This window comes from Rana temporaria, chromosome 4, assembly GCF_905171775.1.
Source record: "Rana temporaria chromosome 4, aRanTem1.1, whole genome shotgun sequence".
Lineage (NCBI taxonomy): Eukaryota > Metazoa > Chordata > Amphibia > Anura > Ranidae > Rana > Rana temporaria.
The window spans coordinates 158,628,954-158,654,546 of NC_053492.1; the positions used below are offsets into that span (position 1 = coordinate 158,628,954).

The 25,593-nt window shown below is 48.0% G+C and overlaps 1 protein-coding gene, 18 non-coding genes and 1 pseudogene across 19 annotated transcripts in view; all 20 read left to right on the forward strand.

Moving 5' to 3' along the window:
- Positions 1-25,593, forward strand: part of LOC120935658 — a 49,341-nt gene that overhangs the window by 22,617 nt on the left and 1,131 nt on the right. The window lies entirely within an intron of this gene.
- On the forward strand, positions 1,086-1,201 carry LOC120938360. Its single transcript, XR_005748989.1, has one exon. It is a non-coding gene; the product is annotated as a U5 spliceosomal RNA (small nuclear RNA).
- On the forward strand, positions 1,900-2,014 carry LOC120938770. The gene has a single exon (XR_005749215.1). It is a non-coding gene; the product is annotated as a U5 spliceosomal RNA (small nuclear RNA).
- Positions 2,713-2,827, forward strand: LOC120938790. The gene has a single exon (XR_005749234.1). It is a non-coding gene; the product is annotated as a U5 spliceosomal RNA (small nuclear RNA).
- Positions 3,664-3,778, forward strand: LOC120938791. Its single transcript, XR_005749235.1, has one exon. It is a non-coding gene; the product is annotated as a U5 spliceosomal RNA (small nuclear RNA).
- Positions 4,477-4,591, forward strand: LOC120938151. The gene has a single exon (XR_005748794.1). It is a non-coding gene; the product is annotated as a U5 spliceosomal RNA (small nuclear RNA).
- On the forward strand, positions 5,014-5,128 carry LOC120938814. Its single transcript, XR_005749257.1, has one exon. It is a non-coding gene; the product is annotated as a U5 spliceosomal RNA (small nuclear RNA).
- Positions 6,104-6,218, forward strand: LOC120938173. Its single transcript, XR_005748816.1, has one exon. It is a non-coding gene; the product is annotated as a U5 spliceosomal RNA (small nuclear RNA).
- Positions 6,641-6,755, forward strand: LOC120938792. Its single transcript, XR_005749236.1, has one exon. It is a non-coding gene; the product is annotated as a U5 spliceosomal RNA (small nuclear RNA).
- LOC120938183 lies at positions 7,455-7,569 on the forward strand. The gene has a single exon (XR_005748826.1). It is a non-coding gene; the product is annotated as a U5 spliceosomal RNA (small nuclear RNA).
- On the forward strand, positions 8,130-8,243 carry LOC120938301. The gene has a single exon (XR_005748938.1). It is a non-coding gene; the product is annotated as a U5 spliceosomal RNA (small nuclear RNA).
- LOC120938771 lies at positions 8,666-8,780 on the forward strand. The gene has a single exon (XR_005749216.1). It is a non-coding gene; the product is annotated as a U5 spliceosomal RNA (small nuclear RNA).
- On the forward strand, positions 9,479-9,593 carry LOC120938788. The gene has a single exon (XR_005749232.1). It is a non-coding gene; the product is annotated as a U5 spliceosomal RNA (small nuclear RNA).
- On the forward strand, positions 9,999-10,113 carry LOC120938761. The gene has a single exon (XR_005749207.1). It is a non-coding gene; the product is annotated as a U5 spliceosomal RNA (small nuclear RNA).
- Positions 10,812-10,926, forward strand: LOC120938789. Its single transcript, XR_005749233.1, has one exon. It is a non-coding gene; the product is annotated as a U5 spliceosomal RNA (small nuclear RNA).
- LOC120938794 lies at positions 11,623-11,738 on the forward strand. The gene has a single exon (XR_005749238.1). It is a non-coding gene; the product is annotated as a U5 spliceosomal RNA (small nuclear RNA).
- LOC120938190 lies at positions 12,428-12,542 on the forward strand. The gene has a single exon (XR_005748833.1). It is a non-coding gene; the product is annotated as a U5 spliceosomal RNA (small nuclear RNA).
- Positions 13,376-13,491, forward strand: LOC120938212. The gene has a single exon (XR_005748852.1). It is a non-coding gene; the product is annotated as a U5 spliceosomal RNA (small nuclear RNA).
- Positions 14,011-14,125, forward strand: LOC120938208. Its single transcript, XR_005748849.1, has one exon. It is a non-coding gene; the product is annotated as a U5 spliceosomal RNA (small nuclear RNA).
- Positions 17,242-17,433, forward strand: LOC120938488 (annotated as a pseudogene).

Genomic DNA, 25,593 nt, shown 5'->3' on the forward strand with positions numbered 1-25,593 from the left:
GATGAAGCTGATTGTTACGCATGCCTGCTGATTCCCGCCCCCATGCAGCTGCACAGACATGCAAATTAGGGTGTCTTGGAGTCACCATGAGTTGAACAGCGTCTCTGTTCTGCCGGGCCGTGCGTCTTATATTGTTCAGATGAAGCCGATTGTTACGCGTGCCTGCTGTTTCCTGCCCCCATTCAGCTGCACAGACATGCAAATTAGGGTGTCTGGGAGTCACCATGAGTTGAACAGCGTCTGTGTTCTGCCGGGCCGTGCGTCTTATATTGTTCTGATGAAGCCGATTGTTACGCGTGCCTGCTGATTCCCGCCTCCATGCAGCTGCATAGACATGCAAATTAGGGTGTCTGGGAGTCACCATGAGTTGAACAGCGTCTGTGTCCTGCCGGGCCGTGCGTCTTATATTGTTCTGATGAAGCCAATAGTTACGCGTACCTGTTGATTCCTGCCCCAATGCAGCTGCACAGACATGCAAATTAGGGTGTCTGGGAGTCACCATGAGTTGAACAGCGTCTGTGTTCTGCCGGGCCGTGCGTATTATATTTTTCTGATGAAGCAGATTGTTATATGTGCCTGCTGATTCTTGCCCCGATGCAGCTGCACAGACATGCAAATTAGGGTGTCTTGGAGTCACCATGAGTTGAACAGCGTCTGTGTCCTGCCGGGCCGTGCGTCTTATATTGTTCTGATGAAGCCGATTGTTACGCGTGCCTGCTGTTTCCTGCCCCCATTCAGCTGCACAGACATGCAAATTAGGGTGTCTGGGAGTCACCATGAGTTGAACAGCGTCTGTGTTCTGCCGGGCCGTGCGTCTTATATTGTTCAGATGAAGCCGATTGTTACGCGTGCCTGCTAATTCCCGCCCCCATGCAGCTGCACAGACATGCAAATTAGGGTGTTTTGGAGTCACCATGAGTTCAACAGCGTCTGTGTCCTGCCGGGCCATGCGTCTCATATTGTTCTGATGAAGCCGATTGTTACGCGTTCCTGCTGATTCCCGCCTCCATGCAGCTGCATAGGCATGCAAATTAGGGTGTCTGGGAGTCACCATGAGTTGAACAGCATCTGTGTTCTGCCGGTTTATACTCTGGTTTCTCTTTAAAAGGAATACATCTTTTGCCTTGTGTTAAAGATTTTTGTGGAGTGGAACAACCATACGTTTTGGAGAATTTTTTTTATTCCTGGCTAATGCCGGGCTTCCTTGGTGAAAGATAGTTTGAGTTCCTTTGATTCGGAAAGTCACGCAGACAGCGTTAATGTTGTTGTTGGTGGTAAACGTGGCCTAGAAAACAATTTCATCGTCTTGACCCACCTATGCATATATTTGCCACAAATTCTATGGCCGTGTGCCTTATATTGTTCTGATGAAGCTGATTGTTACGCATGCCTGCTGATTTCTACCCCCATGCAACTGCACATACATGCAAATTAGGGTGTCTTGGAGTCACCATGAGTTAAACAGCGTCTGTGTTCTGCCGAGCCGTGCGTCTTATATTTTTCAGATGAAGCCGATTGTTACGAGTGCCTGCTGTTTCCTGCCCCAATGCAGCTGCATAGACATGCAAATTAGGGTGTCTGGGAGTCACCATGAGTTGAACAGCGTCTGTTTTCTGCCGGGCCGCGCGTCTTATATTGTTCTGATGAAGGCGATTGTTACGTGTGCCTGCTGATTCCCGCCCCCATGCAGCTGCACAGACATGCAAATTTGGGGGTTTTGGAGTCACCATGAGTTCAACAGCGTCTGTGTTCTGCCGGGCCGCGCGTCTTATATTGTTCTGATGAAGCCGATTGTTACGCGTGCCTGCTGATTCCTGCCTATATGCAGCTGCATAGACATGCAAATTAGGGTGTCTGGGAGTCACCATGAGTTGAACAGCATCTGTGTTCTGCCGGTTTATACTCTGGTTTCTCTTTAGAATGAATACATCTTTTGCCTTTTGTTAAAGATTTCTGTGGAGAGGAACAACCATGAGTTTTGGTGAATTTTTTTATGCCTGGCTAATGCCGGGCTTCCTTGGTGAAAGATAGTTTGAGTTCCTTTGATTCGGAAAGTCACGCAGACAGCGTTAATGTTGTTGTTGGTGGTAAACGTGGCCTAGAAAAGAATTTGATCGTCTTGATCCACCTACGCATATATTTGCCATAAATTCTATGGACGTGTGCCTTATATTGTTCTGATGAAGCTGATTGTTACGCATGCCTGCTGATTCCTACCCCCATGCAGCTGCACATACATGCAAATTAGGGTGTCTTGGAGTCACCATGAGTTTAACAGCGTCTGTGTTCTGCCGGGCCGTGCGTCTTATATTTTTCAGATGAAGCCGATTGTTACGAGTGCCTGCTGTTTCCTGCCCCCATGCAGCTGCATAGACATGCAAATTAGGGTGTCTGGGAGTCACCATGAGTTGAACAGCGTCTGTGTTCTGCCGGGCCGCGCGTCTTATATTGTTCTGATGAAGCCGATTGTTACGCGTGCCTGCTGATTCCCGCCCCCATGCAGCTGCACAGACATGCAAATTTGGGGGTTTTGGAGTCACCATGAGTTCAACAGCGTCTGTGTTCTGCCGGGCCGCGCGTCTTATATTGTTCTGATGAAGCCGATTGTTACGCGTGCCTGCTGATTCCTGCCTCCATGCAGCTGCATAGACATGCAAATTAGGGTGTCTGAGAGTCACCATGAGTTGAACAGCATCTGTGTTCTGCCGGTTTATACTCTGGTTTCTCTTTAGAATGAATACATCTTTTGCCTTTTGTTAAAGATTTCTGTGGAGAGGAACAGCCATGAGTTTTGGTGAATTTTTTTGTGCCTGGCTAATGCCGGGCTTCCTTGGTGAAAGATAGTTTGAGTTCCTTTGATTCGGAAAGTCACGCAGACAGCGTTAATGTTGTTGTTGGTGGTAAACGTGGCCTAGAAAAGAATTTGATCATCTTGATCCACCTACGCATATATTTGCCATAAATTCTATGGCCGTGTGCCTTATATTGTTCTGATGAAGCTGATTGTTACGCATGCCTGCTGATTCCTGCCCCCATGCAGCTGCACAGACATGCAAATTAGGGTGTCTTGCTGTCACCATGAGTTGAACAGCGTCTGTGTTCTGCCGGGCCGTGCGTCTTATATTGTTATGATGAAGCCGATTGTTACAAGTGCCTGCTGTTTCCCGCCCCCATGCAGCTGCATAGACATGCAAATTAGGGTGTCTGGGAGTCACCATGAGTTGAACAGCGTCTGTGTTCTGCCGGGCCGCGCGTCTTATATTGTTCTGATGAAGCCGATTGTTACGCGTGCCTGCTGATTCCCGCCCCCATGCAGCTGCACAGACATGCAAATTAGGGTGTCTGGGAGTCACCATGAGTTGAACAGCGTCTGTGTTCTGCCGGGCCGCGCGTCTTATATTGTTCTGATGAAGCCGATTGTTACGCGTGCCTGCTGATTCCCGCCCCCATGCAGCTGCACAGACATGCAAATTTGGGGGTTTTGGAGTCACCATGAGTTCAACAGCGTCTGTGTTCTGCCGGGCCGCGCGTCTTATATTGTTCTGATGAAGCCGATTGTTACGCGTGCCTGCTGATTCCTGCCTTCATGCAGCTGCATAGACATGCAAATTAGGGTGTCTGGGAGTCACCATGAGTTGAACAGCATCTGTGTTCTGCCGGTTTATACTCTGGTTTCTCTTTAGAATGAATACATCTTTTGCCTTTTGTTAAAGATTTCTGTGGAGAGGAACAGCCATGAGTTTTGGTGAATTTTTTTGTGCCTGGCTAATGCCGGGCTTCCTTGGTGAAAGATAGTTTGAGTTCCTTTGATTCGGAAAGTCACGCAGACATCGTTAATGTTGTTGTTGGTGGTAAACGTGGCCTAGAAAAGAATTTGATCGTCTTGATCCACCTACGCATATATTTGCCATAAATTCTATGGCCGTGTGCCTTATATTGTTCTGATGAAGCTGATTGTTACGCATGCCTGCTGATTCCTACCCCCATGCAGCTGCACATACATGCAAATTAGGGTGTCTTGGAGTCACCATGAGTTAAACAGCGTCTGTGTTCTGCCGGGCCGTGCGTCTTATATTTTTCAGATGAAGCCGATTGTTATGAGTGCCTGCTGTTTCCTGCCCCCATGCAGCTGCATAGACATGCAAATTAGGGTGGCTGGGAGTCACCATGAGTTGAACAGCGTCTGTGTTCTGCCGGGCCGCGCGTCTTATATTGTTCTGATGAAGCCGATTGTTACGCGTGCCTGCTGATTCCCGCCCCCATGCAGCTGCACAGACATGCAAATTTGGGGGTTTTGGAGTCACCATGAGTTTAACAGCGTCTGTGTTCTGCCGGGCCGCGCGTCTTATATTGTTCTAATGAAGCCTATTGTTACGCGTGCCTGCTGATTCCTGCCTTCATGCAGCTGCATAGACATGCAAATTAGGGTGTCTGGGAGTCACCATGAGTTGAACAGCACCTGTGTTCTGCCGGGTTATACTCTGGTTTCTCTTTAGAATGAATACATCTTTTGCCTTTTGTTAAAAATTTCTGTGGAGAGGAACAACCATGAGTTTTGGTGAATTTTTTTATGCCTGGCTAATGCCGGGCTTCCTTGGTGAAAGATAGTTTGAGTTCCTTGGATTCGGAAAGTCACGCAGACAGCGTTAATGTTGTTGTTGGTGCTAAACGTGGCCTAGAAAACAATTTGATCGTCTTGATCCACCTACGCATATATTTGCCATAAATTCTATGGCCGTGTGCCTTATATTGTTCTGATGAAGCTGATTGTTACGCATGCCTGCTGATTCCTGCCCCCATGCAGCTGCACAGACATGCAAATTAGGGTGTCTTGCTGTCACCATGAGTTGAACAGCGTCTGTGTTCTGCCGGGCCGTGCGTCTGATATTGTTCTGATGAAGCCGATTGTTACGTGTGCCTGCTGATTCCTGCCTCCATGCAGCTGCATAGACATGCAAATTAGGGTGTCTGGGAGTCACCATGAGTTGAACAGCATCTGTGTTCTGCTGGTTTATACTCTGGTTTCTCTTTAGAATGAATACATCTTTTGCCTTTTGTTAAAGATTTCTGTGGAGAGGAACAACCATGAGTTTTGGTGAATTTTGTTATGCCTGGCTAATGCCGGGCTTCCTTGGTGAAAGATAGTTTGAGTTCCTTTGATTCGGAAAGTCACGCAGACAGCGTTAATGTTGTTGTTGGTGGTAAACGTGGCCTAGAAAAGAATTTGATCGTCTTGATCCACCTACGCATATATTTGCCATAAATTCTATGGCCGTATGCCTTATATTGTTCTGATGAAGCTGATTGTTACGCGTGCCTGCTGTTTCCTGCCCCCATGCAGCTGCATAGACATGCAAATTAGGGTGTCTGGGAGTCACCATGAGTTAAACAGCGTCTGTGTTCTGGCGGGCCGTGCGTCTTATATTGTTCTGATGAAGCCGATTGTTACGCGTGCCTGCTGATTCCCGCCCCCATGCAGCTGCACAGACATGCAAATTTGGGGGTTTTGGAGTCACCATGAGTTCAACAGCGTCTGTGTCCTGCCGGGCCGTGCGTCTTATATTGTTCTGATGAAGCCGATTGTTACGCGTCCCTGCTGATTCCGGCCTCCATGCAGCTGCATAGACATGCAAATTAGGGTGTCTTGGAGTCACCATGAGTTAAACAGCGTCTGTGTTCTGCCGGGCCGTGCGTCTTATATTTTTCAGATGAAGCCGATTGTTACGAGTGCCTGCTGTTTCCTTCCCCCATGCAGCTGCATAGACATGCAAATTAGGGTGTCTGGGAGTCACCATGAGTTGAACAGCGTCTGTGTTCTGCCGGGCCGCGCGTCTTATATTGTTCTGATGAAGCCGATTGTTACGCGTGCCTGCTGATTCCCGCCCCCATGCAGCTGCACAGACATGCAAATTTGGGGGTTTTGGAGTCACCATGAGTTCAACAGCGTCTGTGTTCTGCCGGGCCGCGCGTCTTATATTGTTCTGATGAAGCCTATTGTTATGCGTGCCTGCTGATTCCTGCCTTCATGCAGCTGCATAGACATGCAAATTAGGGTGTCTGGGAGTCACCATGAGTTGAACAGCACCTTTTGTCTTGCCGGGTTATACTCTGGTTTCTCTTTAGAATAAATACATCTTTTGCCTTTTGTTAAAAATTTCTGTGGAGAGGAACAACCATGAGTTTTGGTGAATTTTTTTATGCCTGGCTAATGCCGGGCTTCCTTGGTGAAAGATAGTTTGAGTTCCTTGGATTCGGAAAGTCACGCAGACAGCGTTAATGTTGTTGTTGGTGCTAAACGTGGCCTAGAAAACAATTTGATTGTCTTGATCCACCTACGCATATATTTGCCATAAATTCTATGGCCGTGTGCCTTATATTGTTCTGATGAAGCTGATTGTTACGCATGCCTGCTGATTCCTGCCCCCATGCAGCTGCACAGACATGCAAATTAGGGTGTCTTGCTGTCACCATGAGTTTAACAGCATCTGTGTTCTGCCGGGCCGTGCGTCTGATATTGTTCTGATGAAGCCGATTGTTACGTGTGCCTGCTGATTCCTGCCTCCATGCAGCTGCATAGACATGCAAATTAGGGTGTCTGGGAGTCACCATGAGTTGAACAGCATCTGTGTTCTGCCGGTTTATACTCTGGTTTCTCTTTAGAATGAATACATCTTTTGCCTTTTGTTAAAGATTTCTGTGGAGAGGAACAGCCATGAGTTTTGGTGAATTTTTTTGTGCCTGGCTAATGCCGGGCTTCCTTGGTGAAAGATAGTTTGAGTTCCTTTGATTCGGAAAGTCACGCAGACAGCGTTAATGTTGTTGTTGGTGGTAAACGTGGCCTAGAAAAGAATTTGATCGTCTTGATCCACCTACGCATATATTTGCCATAAATTCTATGGCCGTGTGCCTTATATTGTTCTGATGAAGCTGATTGTTACGCATGCCTGCTGATTCCTACCCCCATGCAGCTGCACATACATGCAAATTAGGGTGTCTTGGAGTCACCATGAGTTAAACAGCGTCTGTGTTCTGCCGGGCCGTGCGTCTTATATTTTTCAGATGAAGCCGATTGTTACGAGTGCCTGCTGTTTCCTTCCCCCATGCAGCTGCATAGACATGCAAAATAGGGTGTCTGGGAGTCACCATGAGTTGAACAGCGTCTGTGTTCTGCCGGGCCGCGCGTCTTATATTGTTCTGATGAAGCCGATTGTTACGCGTGCCTGCTGATTCCCGCCCCCATGCAGCTGCACAGACATGCAAATTTGGGGGTTTTGGAGTCACCATGAGTTCAACAGCGTCTGTGTTCTGCCGGGCCGCGCGTCTTATATAGTTCTGATGAAGCCTATTGTTACGCGTGCCTGCTGATTCCTGCCTTCATGCAGCTGCATAGACATGCAAATTAGGGTGTCTGGGAGTCACCATGAGTTGAACAGCACCTTTTGTCTTGCCGGGTTATACTCTGGTTTCTCTTTAGAATAAATACATCTTTTGCCTTTTGTTAAACATTTCTGTGGAGAGGAACAACCATGAGTTTTGGTGAATTTTTTTATGCCTGGCTAATGCCGGGCTTCCTTGGTGAAAGATAGTTTGAGTTCCTTGGATTCGGAAAGTCACGCAGACAGCGTTAATGTTGTTGTTGGTGGTAAACGTGGCCTAGAAAAGAATTTGATCGTCTTGATCCACCTACGCATATATTTGCCATAAATTCTATGGCCGTGTGCCTTATATTGTTCTGATGAAGCTGATTGTTACGCGTGCCTGCTGTTTCCTGCCCCCATGCAGCTGCATAGACATGCAAATTAGGGTGTCTGGGAGTCACCATGAGTTGAACAGCGTCTGTGTTCTGGCGGGCCGTGCGTCTTATATTGTTCTGATGAAGCCGATTGTTACGCGTGCCTGCTGATTCCCGCCCCCATGCAGCTGCACAGACATGCAAATTTGGGGGTTTTGGAGTCACCATGAGTTCAACAGCGTCTGTGTCCTGCCGGGCCGTGCGTCTTATATTGTTCTGATGAAGCCGATTGTTACGCGTCCCTGCTGATTCCGGCCTCCATGCAGCTGCATAGACATGCAAATTAGGGTGTCTGGGAGTCACCATGAGTTGAACAGCACCTGTGTTCTGCCGGGTTATACTCTGGTTTCTCTTTAGAATGAATACATCTTTTGCCTTTTGTTAAAAAATTTTGTGGAGAGGAACAACCATGATTTTGGTGAATTTTTTTATGCCTGGCTAATGCCGGGCTTCCTTGGTGAAAGATAGTTTGAGTTCCTTGGATTCGGAAAGTCACGCAGACAGCGTTAATGTTGTTGTTGGTGCTAAACGTGGCCTAGAAAACAATTTGATCGTCTTGATCCACCTACGCATATATTTGCCATAAATTCTATCGCCGTGTGCCTTATATTGTTCTGATGAAGCTGATTGTTACGCATGCCTGCTGATTCCTGCCCCCATGCAGCTGCACAGACATGCAAATTAGGGTGTCTTGGAGTCACCATGAGTTGAACAGCGTCTGTGTTCTGCCGGGCCGTGCGTCTTATATTGTTCTGATGAAGCCGATTGTTACGCGTGCCTGCTGATTCCCGCCTCCATGCAGCTGCATAAACATGCAAATTAGGGTGTCTGGGAGTCACCATGAGTTGAACAGCATCTGTGTTCTGCCGGTTTATACTCTGGTTTCTCTTTAGAATGAATACATCTTTTGCCTTTTGTTAAAGATTTCTGTGGAGAGGAACAACCATGAGTTTTGGTGAATTTTTTTATGCCTGGCTAATGCCGGGCTTCCTTGGTGAAAGATAGTTTGAGTTCTTTTGATTCGGAAAGTCACGCAGACAGCGTTAATGATGTTGTTGGTGGTAAACCTGGCCTAGAAAACAATTTGATTGTCTTGATCCACATACGCATATATTTGCCATAAATTCTATGGCCGTGTGCCTTATATTGTTCTGATGAAGCTGATTGTTACGCATGCCTGCTGATTCCTGCCCCCATGCAGCTGCACAGACATGCAAATTAGGGTGTCTTGCTGTCACCATGAGTTGAACAGCGTCTGTGTTCTGCCGGGCCGTGCGTCTTATATTGTTCTGATGAAGCCGATTGTTACGCGTGCCTGCTGTTTCCTGCCCCCATGCAGCTGCATAGACATGCAAATTAGGGTGTCTGGGAGTCACCATGAGTTGAACAGCGTCTGAGTTCTGCCGGGCCGCGCGTCTTATATTGTTCTGATGAAGCCGATTGTTACGTGTGCCTGCTGATTCCCGCCCCCATGCAGCTGCACAGACATGCAAATTTGGGGGTTTTGGAGTCACCATGAGTTTAACAGCGTCTGTGTTCTGCCGGGCCGCGCGTCTTATATTGTTCTGATGAAGCCGATTGTTACGCGTGCCTGCTGATTCCTGCCTTCATGCAGCTGCATAGACATGCAAATTAGTGTGTCTGGGAGTCACCATGAGTTGAATAGCATCTGTGTTCTGCCGGTTTATACTCTGGTTTCTCTTTAGAATGAATATATCTTTTGCCTTTTGTTAAAGATTTCTGTGGAGAGGAACAACCATGAGTTTTGGTGAATTTTTTTATGCCTGGCTAATGCTGGGCATCCTTGGTGAAAGATAGTTTGAGTTCCTTTGATTCGGAAAGTCACGCAGACAGCGTTAATGTTGTTGTTGGTGGTAAACGTGGCTTAGAAAACAATTTGATTGTCTTGATCCACCTATGCATATATTTGCCATAAATTCTATGGCCGTGTGCCTTATATTGTTCTGATGAAGCTGATTGTTACACGTGCCTGCTGATTCCTGCCCCCATGCAGCTGCACAGACATGCAAATTAGGGTGTCTTGGAGTCACCATGAGTTGAACAGCGTCTGTGTTCTGCCGGGCCGTGCGTCTTATATTCTTCTGATGTGCCTGCTGATTCCTGCCTCAATGCAGCTGTATAGACATGCAAATTAGGGCGTCTGGGAGTCACCATGAGTTGAACAGCATCTCTGTTCTGCCGGTTTATACTCTGGTTTCTCTTTAGAATGAATATATCTTTTGCCTTTTGTTAAAGATTTCTGTGGAGAGGAACAACCATGAGTTTTGGTGAATTTTTTTATGCCTGGCTAATGCCGGGCTTCCTTGGTGAAAGATAGTTTGAGTTCCTTTGATTCGGAAAGTCACGCAGACAGCGTTAATGTTGTTGTTGGTGGTAAACGTGGCATAGAAAACAATTTGATCGTTTTGAATCACCTATGCATATATTTGCCACAAATTCCATGGCCGTGTGCCTTATATTGTTCTGATGAAGCTGATTGTTACGCATGCCTGCTGATTCCTACCGCCATGCAGATGCACAGACATGCAAATTAGGGTGTCTTGGAGTCACCATGAGTTAAACAGCGTCTGTGTTCTGCCGGGCCGTGCGTCTTATATTTTTCAGATGAAGCCGATTGTTACGCGTGCCTGCTGTTTCCTGCCCCCATGCAGCTGCACAGACATGCAAATTAGGGTGTCTGGGAGTCACCATGAGTTGAACAGCGTCTGTGTTCTGCCGGGCCGTGCGTCATATATTGTTCTGATGAAGCCGATTGTTACGCGTGTCTGCTGATTCCCGCCCCCATGCAGCTGCACAGACATGCAAATTAGGGGGTTTTGGAGTCACCATGAGTTCAACAGCGTCTGTGTCCTGCCGGGCCGTGCGTCTTATATTGTTCTGATGAAGCCGATTGTTACGCGTCCCTGCTGATTCTGGCCTCCATGCCGCTGCATAGACATGCAAATTAGGGTGTCTGGGAGTCACCATGAGTTGAACAGCATCTGTGTTCTGCCGGTTTATACTCTGGTTTCTCTTTAGAATGAATACATCTTTTGCCTTTTGTTAAAGATTTTTGTGGAGAGGAACAACCATGAGTTTTGGTGAATTTTTTTATGCCTGGCTAATGCCAGGCTTCCTTTGTGAAAGATAGTTTGAGTTCCTTTGATTCGGGAAGTCACGCAGACAGCGTTAATGTTGTTGTTGGTGGTAAACGTGGCCTAGAAAACAATTTGATCGTCTTGATCCACCTACGCATATATTTGCCATAAATTCTATGGCCGTGTGCCTTATATTGTTCTGATGAAGCTGATTGTTACGCATGCCTGCTGATTCCTGCCCCCATGCAGCTGCACAGACATGCAAATTAGGGTGTCTTGGAGTCACCATGAGTTGAACAGTGTCTGTGTTCTGCCGGGCCGTGCGTCTTATATTGTTCTGATGAAGTCGATTGTTACGCGTGCCTGCTGATTCCTGCCCCAATGCAGCTGCACAGACATGCAAATTAGCGTGTCTTGGAGTCACCATGAGTTGAACAGCGTCTGTGTTCTGCCGGGCCGTGCTTCTTATTTTGCTCTGATGAAGCCGATTGTTACGCGTGCCTTGGAGTGTCTTGGAGTCACCATGAGTTAAACAGCGCCTTGGAGTGTCTTGCTGTCACCATGAGTTGAACAGCGTCTGTGTTCTGCCGGGCTGTGCGTCTTATATTGTTCTGATGAAGCCGATTGTTACGCGTGCCAGCTGATTCCCGTCCCCATGCAGCTGCACAGACATGCAAATTAGGGTGTCTGGGAGTCACCATGAGTTGTACAGCACCTGTGTTCTGCCGGGTTATACTCTGGTTTCTCTTTAGAATGAATACATCTTTTGCCTTTTGTTAAAGATTTCTGTGGAGAGGAACAACCAAAAGTTTTGGTGAATTTTTTTTATGCCTGGCTAATGCCGGGCTTCCTTGGTGAAAGATAGTTTGAGTTCCTTTGATTCGGAAAATCACACAGACAGCATTAATGTTGTTGTTGGTGGCCTAGAAAACAATTTGATCGTCTTGATCCACCTACGCATATATTTGCCACAAATTCCATGGCCGTGTGCCTTATATTGTTCTGATGAAGCTGATTGTTACGCATGCCTGCTGATTCCTGCCCCCATGCAGCTGCACAGACATGCAAATTAGGGTGTCTTGGAGTCACCATGAGTTGAACAGCGTCTGTGTTCTGCTGGGCCGTGCATCTTATATTGCTCTGATGAAGCCGATTGTTACGTGTGCCTGCTGATTTTTGCCCCCATGCAGCTGCACAGACATGTAAGTTAGGGTGTCTGGGAGTCACTATGAGTTGAACAACGTCTGTGTTCTGCCGGGCCGTGCGTCTGATATAGTTCTGTTGAAGCCAATTGTTACACGTGCCTGCTGATTCCTGCCCCCATGCAGCTGCACAGACATGCAAATTAGGGTGTTTTGGAGTCACCATGAGTTGAACAGCGTCTGTGTTCTGCCGGGCCGTGCGTCTTATATTGTTTTGATGAAGCCGATTGTTGCGCATCCCTGCTGATTCCCGCCTCCATGCAGCTGCATAGACATGCAAATTAGGGTGTCTGAGAGTAACCATGAGTTGTACAGCGCCTGTGTTCTGCCGGGTTATAATCTGGTTTCTCTTTAGAATGAATACATCTTTTGGCTTTTGTTAAAGATTTCTGTGGAGAGGAACAACCATGAGTTTTGGTGAATTTTTTTATGCCTGGCTAATGCCGGGCTTCCTTGGTGAAAGATAGCTTAAGTTCCTTTGATTCAAAAGGTCACGCAGACGGCGTTAATGTTGTTGGTGGTAAACGTGGCTTAGAAAACAATTTGATCGTCTTGATCCACCTACGCATATATTTGCCACAAATTCCATGGCCGTGTGCCTTATATTGTTCTGATGAAGCTGATTGTTACGCATGCCTGCTGATTCCCGCCCCCATGCAGCTGCACAGACATGCAAATTAGGGTGTCTTGGAGTCACCATGAGTTAAACAGCGTCTGTGTTCTGCCGGGCCGTGAGTCTTATATTGGTCAGATGAAGCCGATTGTTACGCATGCCTGCTGATTCCTGCCCCCATGCAGCTGCACAGACATGCAAATTAGGGTGTCTGGGAGTCACCATGAGTTGAACAGCGTCTGTGTTCTGCCGGGCCATGCGTCTTATATTGTTCTGATGAAGCCAATTGTTACACGTGTCTGCTGATTCCCGTCCCCATGCAGCTGCACAGATATGCAAATTAGGGTGTCTTGGAGTCACCATGAGTTGTACAGCGTCTGTGTTCTGCTGGGCCGTGCGTCTTATATTGCTCTGATGAAGCCGATTGTTACGTGTGCCTGCTGATTTCTGCCCCCATGCAGCTGCACAGACATGTAAGTTAGGGTGTCTGGGAGTCACTATGAGTTGAACAGCGTCTGTGTTCTGCCGGGCCGTGCGTCTGATATAGTTCTGTTGAAGCCGATTGTTACGCGTGCCTGCTGATTCCAGCCCCCATGCAGCTGCACAGACATGCAAATTAGGGTGTCTGGGAGCCACCATGAGTTGAACAGCATCTGTGTTCTGCCGGTTTATATTCTGGTTTCTTTTTAAAACGAATTCATCTTTTGCCTTTTGTTAAAGATTTTTGTGGAGAGGAACAACCATGACTTTTGGTGAATTTTTTTTATGCCTGGATAATGCCGGGCTTCCTTTGTGAAAGATAGTTTGAGTTCCTTTGATTCGGAAAGTCACGCAGACAGCGTTAATGTTGTTGTTGTTGGTGGTAAACGTGGCCTAGAAAACAATTTGATCGTCTTGATCCACCTACGCATATATTTGCCACAAATTCTATGGCCGTGTGCCTTATATTGTTCTGATGAAGCTGATTGTTACGCATGCCTGCTGATTCCTGCCCCCATGCAGCTGCACAGACATGCAAATTAGGGTGTCTTGGAGTCACCATGAGTTGAACAGCGTCTGTGTTCTGCCGGGCCGTGCGTCTTATATTGTTCTGATGAAGCCGATTGTTACATGCAAATTAGGGGGTCTTGGAGTCACCATGATTTGAACAGCGTTTGTGTTCTGCCGGGCCGTGCGTCTTATATTGTTCTGACAAAGCCGATTGTTACGCGTGCCTGCTGATTCCCGTCCCCATGCATGCAGACATGCAAATTAGGGTGTCTGGGAGTCACCATGAGTTGTACAGCACCTGTGTTCTGCCGGGTTATACTCTGGTTTCTCTTTAGAATGAATACATCTTTTGCCTTTTGTTAAAGATTTTGGTGGAGAGGCACATCCATGAGTTTTGGTGAATTTTTTTATGCCTGGCTAATGTTGGGCTTCCTTGGTGAAAGATAGTTTGAGTTCCTTTGATTCGGAAAGTCGCGCAGACAGCGTTAATGTTGTTGTTGGTGGTAAATGTGGCCTAGAAAACAATTTGATTGTCTTGATCCACCTACGCATATATTTGCCACAAATTCCATGGCCGTGTGCCACATTTTGTTTTGATGAAGCTGATTGTTACGCATTCCTGCTGATTCCTGCCCCCATGCAGCTGCACAACCCGCTTCAGAAGAAGTTACCTTACGAAATGCGCGTAAAGCGGTTACACACACTTCCGGGTGGAACAGCTAACTAGCTCAGTGGAACGCACGGCGTCCGGCAGCTGCTACCACATACATACCGGCCTGATAGTGCTGTGTCTGCACATCTACGATTATCGCAGGCAGCTCATCTTTTATTTACTATTTTTTCAACTTTTTTATTTTTTATTTAATTTTATTTTTAATTATCCTTGTCCTGATTAGTTTATGGCCAATACTATACACTGTTTGTACACGCTCATATTTTATTTAGCACGCCAAGCTCTTATTGGCAGTGCAATAAAGCTTACCCTGGTTTTTACATATCACGCTATGGGAGCCTGTCTTTTTTTTCTGGAGGAGTCTGGACGATTAGGAAGATCTTTGCAACCTGGTGGAAGTCATTCCCAGAGAGCTCAGGGAAGGAAGAATTGGGATCGAGAGACATCGCAACGTGTTTTGCACCCTACCCCTGCAGGGGTGAGGGCTTCTGGTGAGTGGGGACCCAAGTGGGGGAGCACCGGGACCACCGCGCTTACACAAACTGCATAGTGTGATCACCCAGCACAGCAAGAAGCACTGGTTCAAGCTGATTACTGCACTCAAGTTGAATTTGAATTTCAATTAACTGTTTGAGGATTCATCACTTTACTGCTGATTTTTGTGGCATTTTTTACACATATTTTTGGATTGACCTTATGACTTTTTGGTTTCACTTTTTGGTGTTTGTGTTACACTTTTCATTATCCAACACAGTTGGGTACATATATCCAACTCTGGTTATCACAGGATTCAATACTTTTTGGTGATATATGCTGATGTTTTTTGCACAATTGTGCGCATACTATATTTATATTCAACTATTATGCTACGGGCATCACAGGACTTTATCTCACTTTAGGTTCACATATATTTATATTTTGCTAGCGGAGTTCTAGTTCAATTTATTTTTATTTGTATCTATTTCACACATATGCGCCTATTTTTATTCACATAGTATGTTTGGTCTAACTAGCAATAGTTTTCCACTCTAGGTACTCACTATATAGTTACATCACTTTGGTTTAGATGCTGCTTCATATTTTGGTTTAGATATACTCAGCTGTGCCTAGCATTATATCATAATTATAACAATATAAAAAAGCCGCGCCCAATATTAAAACAAATAACTATGTAACGTTGGACAGTCCATAGACAATGAGAGTGGTAATGAATTCCAACCAACATCCAGCAAATAATATCAGTGAAAGGATCAGAGGCTAATTTGCATGTAGGAACAATAGCTGGTCAGATTTTCAATGCACCTGGTGACATGCATACAATCTGTGTTATCCCACCACCAGAATCATATATCAGCTTACCAGATGGCAGGCCTTTATTGCAGTTGGCTATAGCCCAGCCACGGCCTTTTGATCCCCTGGACTAGGATACTCCGAGATTGCCAGCCAAATAGCAGCCTTAATATTTAGCTCTGTGTTCAGGTTAGATGTTTTCTTCCTCTGCTTTCACCTCCTGCTTGTCCCAGTTGCACATGTTCCAGCCCAGGAGGACTGTGTTGTGGCAGCGCGGTTTTGTTGTTTTATATTATATCATAATTCCAGGCTGGTGGACGCCATTTCTGGTGGAACTAGTGTGCATTACTGCATATATATTGCTGTGTGTCTTTTTTTTTTTTTTCTTTAGCCAGTGGTTACTGAACAGACAGCGCCACTACCCCCACACCCCAATTTCTTTCCTACCCATGCCTTCAGTCTCTCAGCTCTAATAGCTCTGGTAGCACTGATATCTTCAGGGGGGGTCCCCCACACAGATGGAGGTTGCCTCTGTTTGGCTTCACATACCCAGAGGCAACGTGCGGTCCCGCATGCACATCACTGCATTACACACTGGGCTGCCTTCTGTTCCTCCACGCCATGCGCTCTGCCCCACCCCCAGGCAGTCCCCGCCACAGCACCTCCACTGTACCTTGATCCTCTGTGCACCTCCGACCGTCACTCGCGGGGAGCAGGGGGGGGATTTCAACACCCCCCGGACACCACCACTCTCTCTCTCTCTCTCTCTCCAGCGCTGGGGACAAAGTGCAGCGGCTGCTCAGCAAAACAAGCCCGCTCGCACTACTGTCAGTTCACTGAGGAACAACGTAGGAGTTCCCCGCCTCAGGTGCCGTCTCTCTCATTGAGGGGGGGGCAGGAGATGTGAGGCCAGTCAGCTGCAGCCAGCAGGTCTCAAGTCCGTCTGGAGCTCGTTTCCATAATCACAGCGGGGAGTTGGGAGGAGACATCCTCACTCTCCCACGCTCACACTCATCTGCCAGCCCTGAGTCACCATGAGTTGAACAGCTCCTGTGTTCTGCTGGGCATTGCGTCTTATATTGTTCTGATGAAGCTGATTGTTACGCGTGCCAGCTGATTCCCGCCCCCATGCAGCTGCACGGACATGCAAATTAGGGTGTCTTGGAGTCACCATGAGTTGAACAGCATCTGTGTTCTGACGGGCCGTGCATCTTATAATGTTCTGATGAAGCCGATTGTTACGCGTGCCTGCTGATTCCCGCCTCCATGCAGATGCACAGACATGCAAATTAGGGTGTCTTGGAGTCACCATGAGTTGGACAGCACCTGTGTTCTGCCGGGCCGTACGTCTTATATTGTATTGATGAAGCCGATTGTTACCCGTGCCTGCTGATTCCTGCCCCCCATGCAGCTGCACAGACATGCAAATTATGGTGTCTTGGAGTCACCATGAGTTGAACAGCATCTGTGTTCTGCCGGGCCATGCGTCTTATATTGTTCTGATGAAGCCGATTGTTATGCGTGCCTGCTGATAGCTGCACAGACATGCAAATTAGGGTGTCTTGAAGTCACCATGAGTTGAGTAACTTACCTGGCAGGGGAGACACCATGATCATGAAGCTGGTTCTCCCAGGGCGAACTTCGGCCGTTGCACTCTGGCCGTGCTGATCATGGTCTTCCCTGTCGCTTCTCGGCCTTTTGGCTAAGATCAAGTGTAGTCTCCACTGCCTGATTCTTAGTCAAGAGGTGTCTGGGGTACCCAGAGGTCGGCCTTGGGGGGTTGTTCTCTATGGAGGGCCCCCCCTTGCTGCTATTTGCCCGAGGCATAGTCCCCAGACAACGAGTTGCGATCGCCTCTCCCTGCCATCCATGTTGTGGGGGTGGGATCGGTGGGCGAGAGAATGATTGGGCCTCCTAATGCACCCAATATTTTAAGACTGGCCGTGGCCGAGTCTAAACGTGAAGCTGTTGGCTTGCATTTTGTCCAGAAGAAGTTGGTCGAGGAACTTTTTGGGATAGCGAGAGAAAGCCTTTTTTGCGTGTAGTGTTTCCCCACCACCGGTTTGTATGACGTTACATTCTGGAAGAAGGAAGATCTGCAGACATGCCTGCTTCGGAAGGGAGAGAAGGAGGGCCATGAGGATGGGATCATGTTCCTGTCGAGTGAAACGACTGTGCGGCTCCCCATCACTGTGCATATGTACAACCCTTTTGTACGTGATGGGGAGATCGCTGCCTTTTTGCATAGGTACTGCGAGTCAGTTTTTGCGGGCGTGAAACTGACGAAAGTTTTCGGCACCTTTAATGGGCAGCGTAGATTCTGGGTCACCTTCCAGGCGGACAAGGAAGGGGTCGGTGGCGTCCGGCACCCCCCCCCAATCCTTCTCCATAGGGCGGAACCGTGGTTACCTGTGGTACCCTGGCCAACCAATTTTCTGCAGGCAGTGCTTCGCTTTTGGGCACACGAAGAACCAGTGCGAGGCCGGGTTGACCTGCCGTAACTGCTTCAAGCAGGGTCACGGAGCGAGCCAATGTCCAGAGAGTAAGAGCTGCCACAGAGCCGAACCCACCTGGCTAGGCAGTGCCCGAAGGTTTCAAAGCCTGGAGAAACATCTGAATCCACAACCGTGGTGGCGGAAGTAAGATCAGTGGAGGCTCCAGCAGCGGTTGTGGAGAGACGGGTACTGTCGTACGCAGATGTGGCTAGGGGTCCTCCGGTTGCCGTGGTGAACTCCGGCGACCAGACCACAGGGCTACCCGAGGAAGTAGGGGTGCGGGCTGATGCCTGCCCACCTATGGAGGGTGAGCCTGGTCCCTTCCCTCTGGACGCCGTGGGGGTGGAAGGGACCTCTTCTCTTACCGAGAGGAGTGTCCCTGACAACCTCATGGCCGAGGGGGAGGCGGTGGGGAGCGGTATGGAGTCGGAGGACTCAGAGGCGGAGGAAGGGATGGAAGTGGGGCAGCCTTCCTTAAAAAGGAAGATGGAGGGCGCAGAGGCCCCTACTTCCTCCCAGGACATTGGCTCTTTTCCAGAGTCCCCGGACCCCGGGTCATCTGAAGCAGTGGTCGACTCGGACTCCTCACAAGCACCATCTTATGTGAGCACTGGTCAGGTGTCCAGCCTGCAGGAGGTGATGGGGTACTGCAGGCCCGGTTCTAAGGAGAAGGAGAAGAAGACCGAAGGGGTAAGTCCGGGGTCGGGGGTGAGCCATCGTACCCGATCCAGAAAAAGCAGGAAGAAAAAAAAGTAATGACGGGAGTATGATCCCTATCTAATATTTTAAGGCCTTACGGGTATCTTCCCTCAATTGCAGAAGTATTGGGACGTCATGTAGGCGGGCAGCTGTGTTTAACATCTTGTCTGGGTATGCTGCTGACATTTTCTGCCTACAGGACTGCAATTTGAGGGAAGACCCGCCCACCGCAAAGTGGGATCAGGGGGTTGCGGTGTGGTCCTTCGGCCGAAGCAGGTGTACGGGTGTGGGGATACTTTTTAAAAATAGGAGGATTAAGGTTTTACGGAAGGTGGAGGTGGAGGTGGGGAGGTGTTTATGTGTTTTTTTGGAGTATGGGGGTGTTTGTTTTAAATTATTTTGTGTGTACGCACCTGTTGACAAGAAGGGAAGGCTGGACCTGTGGGAGAAAATTAAGTTTTTTTTAGGGGGGAGGGATCCGGTTATTATGTGTGGTGATTTTAATTGTATTATACGTAGTGGGGATAGGTGTGGGGGTGGAGGTGGTGGTGGGGATATTGACAAAACGGGGAAGGAGTTGGGTGAGATTGTGCGTTTATTTGATTTAAGGGATGTGGGTGAGGGTGGTGGGTCTACTTATTTTAGCGATAAAGGCACTGTACAGTCACACATTGATTTTTGTTTTGTTTCAAAAAATTTGCAGGCGGAGTCCTTTGCCATGTATCGGCAGCCTTTCTCGGACCATGGTAGGATCGAATGTGTTGTGAGTATGGATCCAGAGGTAATGTATGGTAAAGGTGTGTGGAAGTTGAATGTGGAGTTGTTGGAAGATGAGAGCGTGAAAAGAGAGTATGGTGAGTTTTTTTGTGAAACTGAAGAGGAGGAGGAATGATTTTTTATGTGTGATTGAGTGGTGGGAGTGGGTGAAAGTACAGTCAAAGAGGTTTTTTGTGAGAAAGGGATGTGAGATTGCGAGGAAAGAGCGTGAGGTGTATGAATGGTGGCTGAAAAGGTTGGAATATTTGGAGGAGCTGAGAGAATGGGGAGAGGATGTGGGGTGTGATTTAGTGGGAGCAAGAAGGAAGTGTTTATGGAACGGAGAGGGAGAGAGATTATGTCGCAAGCGAGGATGGTGGTGAAAGAGAAGGATGAGAAGTGTACAAGGTTTTTCTTTAAGAAGGTGTATGGTGGGAAGGTGGAGTTGTCAAGTGTGTTGGATAAGAATGGACTGGAAGTGAATGGGAAGGAGAGAGTGGGGGAAGAAGTGTGCAAGTTTTATGCGCGGTTGTATAAGGAAAAGAAGAGGGATGCGAGAGTTGAGAAGGATGTGTTGAAGCAGGTGGAGATGTGTTTGGATTTGGATGATAAGAGTATGTTAGGGGAGAAAGTGAGTAAGAGTGAAGTTGATGAATGTCTTGGAAGTATGAAGAAAGGGAAGACGCCTGGTAGTGATGGTTTGCCTGTTGAGTTCTATTGTGCGTTTTGGGATGTGATTGGGGATTGTGTGTATGAGATGGTGATGAAAGTTCTGGAAGTTGGGAGAATGCCTGAGTCTATGTTGAAGAGTGTGATTGTTCTGTTGTATAAAAAAGGTGATAAGCGTGAGTTGAGGAATTGGAGGCCTATATCGTTATTGAATGTTGATTATAAGGTTGTGGCGAAAGTGTTGGCGAATAGGTTGCTCGCGGTGGTGGAGAAATTGGTGGGAGAGGAGCAAGTGTGTGCGGTGCCTTGGAGGTCGATTGCGGAAAGTTTGGTGAGTCTGAGGGATGTGTTGTGGTTATGTAAGGAAAGAAAGCAGGAGGTGGCTGTGTTGGCTGTGGATTTTGAGAAAGCGTTTGATAGTGTCGCATGATTTTATGTTCAAAGTGTTGAGGAGGATGGGGATACCTGAGGTTTTGATTGGGTGGATTAAGTGTTTGTATAGAGGTATGGTAAGTAAGGTGTTGGTGAATGGGTGGTTGACGAATGATATAGACATTGGGTCTGGAGTGAGACAGGGATGCCCGTTATCGCCTGTTTTATTTGTTTGCGTAAGTGAACCGTTGTTGAGGATGTTGGCTAAGGATAAGTGTGTGAGAGGGGTGGAGGTTCCTGGGAGTGGTGATAGAGTTTTGAAGGTGATTGGGATATATGGAAGATGTTACTGTGGTTTGCAAGGATATGATAGGGTTAAGAAGGGTGAAATTATTGATTGATATTTTTTGTATGGCAAGTGGGTTTTGTGTGAATATGGGGAAGAGTGAGTGCAAGTTGTTTGGGTCTGGGGAACGTTTGAACAATGTGGTTGGAAGTTTTGTGTTGGAGGATTGAGGATTTTGGGGGTTAAGTTTGATGGAGATTTGTATGGGAGAGAGAGTTGGCAGGATGTGTTGGCGAGAGTGAAAAAGAAAATTGATTTCTGGTCTTTAAGGACTTTATCGATGGAAGGGAAAGTGTTGGTTGTGAAAGCGGTTGTGATTCCTATTTTGTTATTTTTGTATTATGTATTTCCAGTGCCTGATAGAGTGATGAAGCAGATTATGAGAGTGTGTTTTTCGTTTTTTTTTGGTCGTCGCGGATGGAGAAGTTGAAGAGAGAGAAAGTGATGAAATGTGCAATGAATGGTGGGAAAGGTATGGTGAGTATTGAGAAGTTTCTGGTGGTGAAGTATATAAGTTTGTGTGTGAGATTAAGCGAGAAAGAGAATATTGCAGGATGTATGGTAAGGTATGCTGGTGGCAGTGTGTTGCGGAAATGTAAGTTGTGTGAGGTTGATTTGAGGAAGCCTGTATGTTTTGTTGCGCCTTGGTTTTATGTGAGGATTGATAGGTGTATGAGGAGGTATGAGTTGCGAGATGTGACGCGGGATAAATGGTGTGAGAATAAAAAGATTATGCAGTTGTTGAAAGAGAGGGAGGAAGTGGAAGGAATAGGTGGTTTGAGAGTTGCTGAATGTAAGAAAGTCTGGAAGAATGTGTGTTGTAAGGGATTGGACAATAGGCAGAAAGATGTTGCATGGATGGGGGTGCATGGATGTTTGCCTACTAGGGAGTTTCAGAGGAGGAGAAGGTTTGTTGATAGTGAGGTGTGTCCGAGGAGTGGGTGTGGGGGGATTGAGAGAGTGATACATGTGTTTTGGGAGTACCGGTATGCTAGGAAGATATGGAATAGGATGGAGAAGATGGTGAAGGGATTGACTGGTGTGGATGTTTTAACGTATGAGATGGTGTTGTATGGTTTGTGTGTTTTGCGGAGGAATGAGGAGAGATTGTTGTGGATAGTGGTGAATTGTGCTAAGGAATGTTTGTGGGATGTACGTAATATCTTTGTTTTTAGGCAAGAGATTGTGACAGTGAGGAAATGTGTGGCCATGGTCCGAGGAAGGATTTTAAATTATGTATATTTTGATTTTAAGAGATTGGGTGAGGGTGATGCACGGAGGTTGTGGAAAATTGATATGTGGAAGCAATGGTGTATATAATGTGTGTTTTTTTTGTGTGTTCGGGATTATTTATTTATTTTTTTTGAAAAGCCTATGGCGTGTGAACACACCCAAAAAACTCCACCCGGTGCAGAAAAAATGTGCACACACATAAAGAGTGTTCACAAAAACGTGCAGACGGGTGCAACGTCAAGTGGTCCTCCTGTGAAGAGGGACCCAAACCCTGATCCCCCGGGGCGTTAGGCTCCAGACGGGGACTGAGGTACTGTGGTCCGAGCAACCGAAGCCGACACGGACCCAACTTCCTCGGAGGGACTGCCGAAACAGAACCCTCCCAGTACTAGGTGGGGCTCCCCCGAAGGGAGACCCCATGAGAGCAGGCGAACTAAGCCAGATGAAGCCGATTGTTATGCGTGCCTGCTGATTTCTGCCCCCATGCAGCTGCACAGACATGCAAATTAGGGTGTCTTGGAGTCACCCTGAGTAGAACAGCATCTGTTTTCTGCCAGGGACCTCGTTTAGGACGTTGGTTTGTTATACTCTGGTTCTGGTTCTGCTGTCTGGCTAATGCCGGGCTTTCTTAAATATGGTGAAAAATAGCTTGATTTTTTTGATTCGGAAAGGCACGCAGACAGCGTTAATGTTGGTGGTGGTGGTGGTCAACACGGCCTAGTAAACGATTTAATGGTCTTGTTCTATCTACGCATTTATATTTGCCCCTAATTCCATGGCCATGCGCCTTATATTGTTCTGGTGAAGCCGATTGTTACGCATGCCTCAAACATGAAGGTGGAAACATTATGCTTTGGGGGTGTTTTTCTGCTAAGGGGACAGCACAACTTTATGGATGGGGCCATGCACCATCAAATCCTGGGTGAATACCTCCTTCGCTCAGCCAGGGCATTGAAAATAAGTTGTGGATGAGTATTCCAGCATTACAAGGACCAAAAACAATTGTCAACAAAGGATTGGCTCAAGAAGAAGCACATTAAGGTCCTGGAGTGACCTAGCTAGTCTCCAGAACTTAAAGAGGAACTGCAGTCTGCTTGCATAATTTGCAATAAAATCATTTTTGCCATTCTGAAACATCCCTCCAAGCAGGGCTTCAGCAAAGCGGAGATGCTTTCAGTGCAGTCCTTCGCAAGAGGGATCTTCTTCATCACCTTTGGGTCGTTCCAAGTCTGCAGAAGATACTGGGAGATGGTAAAGACCAGTGGCCATGAATCCCCTTTTCGGAAGTTCATCGCAAACTGCCCTATAACACAGGACGAGAAGTGGGTGACGGTGGCCATGCGGAACCCCCATACCCAAAGCAGGGACATAACCACCTACCTCCAGAGGTTTTGCACCGTGGTGAAGGACCCAGTCCGAGTCCTTGATGTCAACAGCTTCTGGATAGCGATAGGGAAGTGGTCTGTGCTATGCAAGCTCAGGAAAGACCGTTCGGGGAACTTAAAGCACCTGCAGGCGTGCTTCTCGCTAGGATCATCCGCAGGACACCTCTTCTACTCCGGGATACCCTACAACTGCAACAGATGTGGCCGTCCCGGACACATGGGAAAGGAGTGTACAGAACTTGCTTGTAAGATCTGTCGGGTTTTAGACCACGAGACCAAGGACTGTCCTAGGCCCAAAGCCTGCAACCTCTGCGGATTGGCAGAGCACACCTTCAAAAACTGCCCCCAAAGGACCCGGACCTATGCTGGAGCCCTGATCCAGGGTAAACAGCCTCCAGCTCTGGGAAGAAGCCACCAGAAAGCAAACCAAAAGAGCCTCGGAAGGCCATAGGTAAGTACAACCCTGCCCCCGACCCTGCCCCTGCCCCTGTCCCCTCCTCTGGCACACCCCCACCCACCCCCTCTGTGCCAGAGGAGACCCGTCCCGCCCCACCGCCCACCGCCCACCCCGGACCGTCCCACCCCCCGGACCTGTCCTCCATGGAGGACTTCCCCACCCTCCCCCCTTTCACCCCTGCCAGTGGCCAAACAGGAGGCCGGGAACAGAAGCCTGTGAGCCCACCAGCAGAGGAACCCGCCACCTCCACCAAACGGCCCAACGGGGTGCAGCACAAAAGCGCTGGACCAGGGCAAGTAGTGGAGAACCTGGAGTTTGCAGGTGAGGAAGACGAGGAGGAGATTATGGCCAACACTGTGCCTATCCCCACCTTCAACCTCAATGAGATAATTGACGAAGTCCTGGAGGAACTGGGTCTAACCCAGAACTCAGAACAGGCAGCTGTGGAGATGGAGGAGTCACCCCCCCTTCGTGGAGGTAAGTTCGGCCCCTTGCTAACTAGACCTCATACCTCTTTTTCATTATGGCTGAGATCTCAATCTTTTCCATTAATGTGAGGAGTATCAAGGATACCTCTAGAAGGCAAGCGGTGCTGACTTTTCTTTCAACTCATCAGAGTGATGTCTACATGCTTCAGGAGTGTGCTCTTCCTCCTTTGAGAAGGTACAGTCATCTGACCCTCGGTCCCTCCTACTGGTCCGGGGGTGGCAATTGCAGATCTGTAGGGGTAGCCATTCTTGTCAGGGGTGGACGCTTCACGGTAGCCAATTAGGCGCATCAACGTGTACGCCTCCCCAGATACGAATGCGCGCCTGGAACTTTTCCAGATCCTGCGGACGCAACTTGTCACCACCAGAGCAGTAGTGATCAGCGGTGATTCTAACTGTCCGATAGAGGAGGATGGGCGCAGCTCTAGCATATACGCAAAACTTGATGTTACTTCCAAGCTGCTCAAGGAGATGATCTCGGAGGCTTCCTTACAGGACGCCGTGAGATCCATAGGGAAAGGTACCGTGAATTATTTGTGGTGCCGATGGATCTGTGCGTTCCAGGATTGACTTCGTGCTCACTTCAAGAGCAGTCAAGCATCGTGAGTTCTTCATGATCCCCTGCTTTTTCTCTGACCACAGGGCCATTCACTTTCGGGTGAACTGGGCGAGAGCTTTGCTCACGGACCAGGTTCCTGGAAGCTGAATAGCACCCTGCTGGAAAATGAGGAATTGATGGGGGAACTCCGAGAGGCCTACGCCTCTTGGACAGAGGAAAAGAGATTCTTCGGAAAGGTAAGTGATTGGTGGAAGGTTGTGAAAGTTAAGCTGCGCAGCTTCTTTCAGGCAAGGGGACGACAGCAAGTGTGTGCAAGGAAGAAGGAACTCAGGAGACTGCAACGTTAGTTGCAGTCCCTGCAGGACCTTCACCACTGCGGCTGGGACGTTAGGCAGGACCTGGAGGACACCAAGAAGAGCCTGAAAGGGTACTTCAAGGAAGAATCCAGGCACATTGTCTTCCGTGCCAAGGTGGAG